Here is a 7,457-nt window from a genome sequence, read left to right as displayed (position 1 = left end):
TACTGACGTGCAAATCGTTCGTCTGACTTGGGTATAGGGGCGAAAGACTAATCGAACCATCTAGTAGCTGGTTCCCTCCGAAGTTTCCCCCACATGTTGCAGCAATCCGCACAATTCAATGGTTTGGCCGATGAGGATCCAAACAGTCACATAGAGAGCTTTCTCGAGGTGTGTGATATGGTGAAGATAAATGGGGTGATGGATGATGCCATCAAATTGAGAGCCTTCCCATTTTTCCTAAAGGGGAGAGCGAAGCAGTGGCTACACTCGTTACCTAGAGCGTCAATTACCATGTGGGAGGAGATGGTGGAAGCTTTTCTAGCTCGTTATTTCCCTCCCGGAAAATCAGCAAAGCTTAGGAACGAGATCTCATCCTTTGTTTAGTTGGAATTTGAGTCTCTATTCGAGACATGGGAAAGGTTCAAGGAGCTCTTGAGAAAGTGCCCGCAATACGGATTCCCGAAGTGGATGATTGTTCAAACATTTTACAATGGTTTGAACCCGAGTACAAGGCAACTCTTGGATGCGACAGTAGGAGGTACCTTAGGTAGCAAGACCCTCGATGAGGCTCGTCTGTTGATTGAAGAAATGGGGTTAAATAGCTACCAATGGAATGCTAGGGAGAAGAAAAAGGTGGCCGGTCTCCATGAGATAGATGCGGTAACTTCATGGGCGGCCCAAGTGGAAAATCTGAGTAAGAAGTTAGATCTTCTAACTTCAAATAGAGTGGCAGCCATGACTAATTGCAAAGGGTATGATGGAGGACATACTCCCTTCGATTGTCCGATCTCTATTGGTGATGTTTCTTCGGTGGAGAATGTTGATTTTGTAGGTAATGGCATGAGACCTCAAGGAAACCCATATAGCAATACCTACAATCCGGGTTGGAAGAATCATCCCAATTTCTCATGGAGTAATCAAGGTCCACAAAAGGTCATTGGGCCACCGGGTTTCCAATAACAACAGTGACAAGGTCCCCTTGCTTATATCCCGCAAGTGCATGGGTTTGTCGAAGTAATAATCCCGGGTGAGCGGGGTCGAATCCACAAGGAGTAGGGAGTAAAGACACTTAATTCGATTCTTAGCTATGTGGAGTATCAACAATGATAAGTGTGGTAATGATTCAATTCTCAGAAATTAAAAGCAACAAGTAAGAGAGCAAAAGTAAGGAGGAGGCAAGGCAATCGATAAAGATGGGGTACTCGGATGATGCTTCACCTAGGATAATCGCTTCAAGTGCAAGAACTCTCTATTATGCTTCCTAATCAATGCAATGATGAGTCGTGGAAATCCTTACATACATAGTCCCAAATCTAAAGTCAACTATGCCTAACTCTATACATGTCCCGGAGAAGAAATCGAACAATCTCAACACCTCGACTCTGCATAGAGTTACAATGAGCTCTAGGGATTCCAAGTGATAAATCTCTTCCTTGATTTAGACCTAACCCTTTGGTCTAGGTGGAAGGTCCCTAGCCACAATTAAGCCCTAGATAATAAGATCACCTCAACACTTCACTCCATTGCACGCCGCAACTAGGCCCCAGCGGAGGTTCATCCCTTAGACCATTCACTCTATTATGGCCGCAAAGAACTCGAGGAACGGAGGTAGAATCTATCACGTCGGAGGGGAAAGGGGACGCTCCTGCACCCTCGACTCACCCTCTCAACCCTCTCCAACCTAGCTTTGTCTAACGCTCGTGGTGAGTCACTCACTTACAAGGTTACCAACAAGAACTCTCAACCCTAGTGTCACTCTAGGGGAAATGTTCATACAATCAAGCATTCAAGGTTGGAACTCACAATAAACATCAATTTATTGAAAGCATAATAAAGAAGTTCAATGAAACGAATACATCCTAGGGTTCACAATCACCCAAGTAGCGACTAGGGGTTTAGCTCTCCATGGAGCTAAGTACAATCAAAGAAATAGAATGTAAAAGCAATGAATCCATAAAGAAACCCCCTCGATGGTCGTGTCGATGGTCTTGTGGAAAGTCCTCTACTCTTCGTCCAAGGATTCCTTCGTCTGGTATAGGATACGCCTCGATCGAAGCTCCCCTACCAACCTTCTTCCTAATGGAATCACGATGTCAGAGCCATAGAACATTTCCAAAACCTTGGCAAATATCCCTCGAAACCCTAGCCGAAGCCCTCTCGCAAGTTGGGGAAAAGATGGAGAAAAGAATGCTGAAATCGGGGTTGAATCGTGGTTAAATAGGGCTGGAATCGGGCAACTCCACGGGCGTGGATGATACACGCTCCCGTGCGGAATTTCCACACGGGCGTGGATAATTTCCACACTCCCATGTGGATTCTCTGTTTCTCTGATTTCTCGGCCAGCTGTGAATAGTGCTACAGTGCTCTGCTACAGTCCTTGACCTGAATAACTTCCCAATTCCATACTTTCATCGGGGTAACGCAAACAAGCACACGTTCACGTCGTGAATCACTTGCTTTTTCAATGATATATATGTTTGTGGGGTTCTTGTTCTTGTATGCATAAGATGGAATGCTCGAGTGTGACTGCCTTTGTGCCCCTCCAAATGGATGTGCTCACTCGAATGCGAGGAGGTTGGCACACACTCTAGCATCTCATAACTGTCCTATGTCTTCGCGTTTGAACTTAGCAAGATCTCCTCCAAAATAGGTGCATTATGATCCACATTGGCCTATTTCCTTCATACTTGGCCTCACAGCCTTACCTGCGTAAAAGTAACATAAAAACACACATTTTAATGTATAAACCTGAGAAAAGTAATGCTCAACATAAGGAATGAACGCTTCACATTCATATCGCACAAACACTTATCAAACTCCCCCACACTTAAGCTTTTGCTTGTCCTCAAGCAAACATTAAAACATTCTGTGCATCAATGAAGAAAATATTGAAAGTGCTTGGCCTTAGGTTCACCAAAGTATACAAAGATAGCATTCTACAAGTAAGGAAAATTTCAACACTAAATACGAAAAATCAATGCTCTAGCTAAAAAACTTGAATCAAAAAGGACAACAAACCCGAATTTCGTGTAAGTGTGTGAAATCATTCAAAACAACCCAAGTTATACTCCTCAAAGTTCTAAGTACAAGGGACTTATTTATCTACAAAAGTGCTAAAAATTTTAAAAGATGGTAGCAGCTTCACACATCCTCTAAGGTAGCCCTTTCCAAAGCGGCCGCTAAGGTGGCTTTCACACTTTCGAGGTGGTAGCTCTTTCTACCCGAGTGGTAGCTTTCACTCATCCTATGAGATAGCTCTTTCTCTCATTAGGGCGTAACTAGTATCCGACTTGTGAGAGTAGCTTCATACTTCATAGGTGGTAGCTCTTTCCACCCAACAAATACAAATAAACAATAAAAACTATTTTTGTTCCTTCTTTTTCTTTTTAGAATTAGCACAAGAAAATAAACCTAACTAGTCCCTTTCACATCGAACATGAGTTTCCAATAGAGTTCAAAGAGTGAGTAGTGCATTAAGTGTAAATCGGGTTAAAATTCCTAGACATTCAAGCAAGAACTAGAGCATGAAAACATTCAATGTTAACAATTCTCCTAGACTTAAGAATACAAACATTGCAACTAAGGTGAACCGCCATTGGCTATGTGAGCATATAACAATCAAGAACAATATAAAAGATGTGTGCACTATGAAACTCCCCCCCACACTTAAGTTGTACATTGTCCTCAATGTACACATGCAGGCTCACTCAAAATATATCATTCAAAAATAGATGTGGGAGAAGCAATCAAAACAATACTCCCCTGACTCCTAGTGTTGCGTTTTGATGAAGCTAATTCATTGGGAGTAGTGTTCCAACGGGTGTGAAGCTCGCACGGCCAAGTGCCGAATCACCTTGACCGTGCCCATGACTAGGTCTCAATTTCCAGGAAGACAAGACCATCTTCACGCATACACGAGGGGGTTCAGTGAAGCTCAAGAAAAACAAAAATAACTCGAGTGTATAAAAGATGAAGCAATGAATACAACTCAATAATGCAAAATGACATAAACTCAGAAGGAAAATCCTTTCTGAGTGAACAAGTCTAAAAACAAGAAAATAAGATAAAGTAAAATGCATGAAAGTAAAAGAAAGGTCAAGTGTCGGAGTCACTCTCGGGCTCCGCTGCTGCTGCTGCTGAAGTGGAAGCATATAGTGGGTCCTCCGGTGCTGGGGTCGAGGATGGAGGTGCTGGAGGCACTAGCGGGGCCCGAAGAGTCCTCGGATGCAGGACAAATGATGAGGCAACGTCTCGCTCTAGGATCTACTGTAATATGTCGAAACGTGCCATGAACCCTGTGTACTGAGTGGCCTGTGTAGCCCTAATCTCGGCAACCTCGGCTCGGACCACTCTTATAGCATTCTCGAGCCTCTCAAAGCGATCATTGGCTCAAGAAGGTGAAAACATATGCACTGGGGGTGGTTCCTTGGCCGCTAGAGTTGCCTCGGTCTCCATCGATGCGGGCTGAGGCTCGAGGGTGGGCTGAGATGCTCCGGCGTCATCACCCTCATCCTCATCTATCTCTGGGGCTGGTAGGACTAACGCAAAAACCCCTGTCCGAACCCTGCGGATCATGCCCATTAACCGCATCGTCTCTAGACCCAGGGGAGCGGGTGCACTCGTCTTCTCGGCCCGCTGAATCGAATCCAAGAGACCCATGCCCGAGCACTAATCTCGTAATGTAAGGGCCCGAGAAGATCGCTCCCGGTCTAGTGTCTTGTCCTCGATGTCTGATGTAATCAGCCAAGATGTGCCCTAAGTGGATCGATACGCGCTCTACCATCGAGTACAAGTACAGCAACTCCTGGCGGCTCAAGACACCAGTACTATCGCCCACGGCCATTCACCCGACCTACTCATGATGTGCGATGCAAATATCGTATAGGCAGGTCGGGAAAGGCACATGGCCTTGGAGACCCCGGCTCGTGATCGACCTTGACCACATAGCACTCTGTAAGCTCTCTGCGGGGTCAAGGTTCCAGGATAATCAGTAGACAACTGTGCGTACTCCTCAGAATCTGTGAATACCTCCTCGTATAAGCCAAGTAGTATGGAAAACTGTGTAATGCTCAAACTATGGTGGCGTCCAAACACTCAGACCGAATGGTGCCCAAAGCTGTTGAAGCTCGCATGACGCTCTATCAAACTCAAACGAGGAGAGCACCTCCGAGTGCAAACTCTCGGATAAGTGGCTCTCTAATCAGTCAACAACTGCCGCCAACCACCCATCCGAAACAAAGGTCCTCAACCTCATCAGCGAACTCATCTCCCTCGAAGATCTCGTGATATAGTCGTGTCCAGGGAATCGAGTCTGTCCGAAGCGGAGTCTCGATAAGCGCTCATAACGGGCCTGATGTTCGGGAATCGCAAATCGCATGCCCTCGGGCTCAGAGGATGACTCACGTGGCCTCTTATCAGTTTGCTTCTTTGTCCTAGGTGCCATGATCTGCCAAATTTAAACAAAAATTAGTCAAACAAGTTGATAAAACAATACTGCAGAAATCCACACGGTCGTGTGGAATTTCCCTACGCCTCGTGTGGATTCACGGGGCGTGAGAAAGCACTGCGGCCGAGTATCAACAATCCAAAAATACAACTCAATAATATCTCTAACTTCGTTCTAAACGTAAATCATTGTTCCAATTGAAGAAACGAAGCATTATTAACCAGATTAATCAATAGAAATCATGAATTGACGAAGAAGATGAAGAAAATGAATTTCTTCGACGAGGAGAAAGTGAGAAAATAGAGAGCCGACCGGAAAACTTGCTAAAAATCCCACCAAAGGCGCAATGGACTCGGAGAATGTTGTGAGAGTGTTTTCAAGTGAAAAGGGGTCGTGAAGAAGGAGAGAAATCATCCCATTTTTAAACAGAACTCATGACTTTTGACGTTCTGTGCATCCACACGGGCGTGTGGAAATTCCCCACGCCCGTGTGCCTCACTTCAAACGCTCCACAGGGGCGTATGCACACCCCCATGCGCTCTCGGGAAAACCTCTCACTGACTTAGAACGATCTCCCACGGGCTTGTGGAAATTATCCACGCCCGTGCGCCGGACTCAGAGGGGCCTGCACCCCATGGCTTCCCTGGTCATCTGAGAAAAATATCACACGCCCGTGCGGAAATTCCCCACGGGCGTGGGCATTCACATGCCTCAACTCACAGGGGTGGCACTGCGCACCTGTGTTTTCTCGGGATGGAGGGGAGCAACCTGCAGAGTTTCCTGCGGGCGTCGGAAATTACCCACGCCCGTGCGTGGTTCACAAGGTCATCCACAAGGCCGAGTCCACGCCCACAGTGTTCTCGGGAAAAATCGCCCAACTCTGCGGGAAGGCACACGCCCATGTGGAAATTACCGCAGGCGTGCGCCCAGTCGCATGGTCGTCCATAGGGGCAGCCGCACGCCCCTGTGCCCTCTCTGGAAGATTTCACAGTACACACCCACGGGTGTGTGGAATTTCCACACACCCGTGTGTTTTCTCTGGATGACTTAGAAAAACCTCAGAGCCTGCCCTATTGTGCAAGATGTACCAGATAAAAACACAAAATAGAACTCAAATGACCAATCTTCGCCAATTCTCAACAAAACATACAATGAATTCTTTTAAAAACTCACAATAAAATCACAACACAAGCACTAAAAAATTGAATTACCAACACTTAACAATTTATTCATGCAAACAAACTAAACTAAAAGGTACAAAACCAGTAAACACTTGGGTTGCCTCCCAAGAAGCACTTGTTTAACGTCACTAAGCTTAGCGTATCTTTCTTACCTCCACGGGGTTCATGAATGAAGGTTGCCCTCTTACCCATAACTTGAAAGCATGATGAGCAAAAGTCTCTTGAGGGTAGAGGGTGCACTATCGGGCTTGAGACCACCCTAACAATGGTTCGTCCAACTTTCTTGGCTCATGTATGTCTCTAACAGTCTTGGGGCATTTTCGGTGGCGCCTTCGAGCCCTCTTTATTTTCTGAAGCACCTTCTTCAAGATTCCCGGGGTAGATGTTTCCTCTCCAGTCGAACCAAGCATCATTACTTCTTCATTGCTCTCCTCTTGGTCGAACAAACCTTCATACTGATCCGGGTTGAACATTTCCGGTATATATTTATCAACAATCTCATCAGTTGTATCTAGAAAATACAAAGTGTCATCAAAATCGAGAGAATGCCGCATGGCTTCATCAAGGCAGTAAGTGAGCTTATCGTCTCCGACTCTCAATGTGAGCTCTCCACCGTCCATGTCAATCAATGCTTAGGAAGTCCGCAAGAACGGTCTCCCAAGTATCAAGGGTACATCTACATCCTCATCGACATCTAGCACTACAAAGTCAACCGGAAAAATATACTTATCCACCTTGACAAGCACGTCTTCAATGATGCCTCTCGGATGTCGTACCGTTCGGTCCGCCAATTGTAAAGTCATCCGAGTAGGCCTAGGCTCACCCAAGCC

At 45.8% G+C, this 7,457-nt stretch overlaps 1 non-coding gene across 1 annotated transcript; it reads right to left on the bottom strand.

The window, feature by feature from the left end:
* Positions 1-351: 351 nt before the first annotated feature.
* On the bottom strand, positions 352-458 carry LOC120252247. The gene has a single exon (XR_005533792.1). It is a non-coding gene; the product is annotated as a small nucleolar RNA R71 (small nucleolar RNA).
* Positions 459-7,457: the final 6,999 nt, after the last annotated feature.

Source organism: Dioscorea cayenensis, chromosome 20 (assembly GCF_009730915.1).
Source record: "Dioscorea cayenensis subsp. rotundata cultivar TDr96_F1 chromosome 20, TDr96_F1_v2_PseudoChromosome.rev07_lg8_w22 25.fasta, whole genome shotgun sequence".
Classification (NCBI taxonomy): Eukaryota; Viridiplantae; Streptophyta; class Magnoliopsida; order Dioscoreales; family Dioscoreaceae; genus Dioscorea; species Dioscorea cayenensis.
Note: the sequence above shows the minus strand (reverse complement) of the source record. Positions and strands in the feature narration are given on the sequence as shown.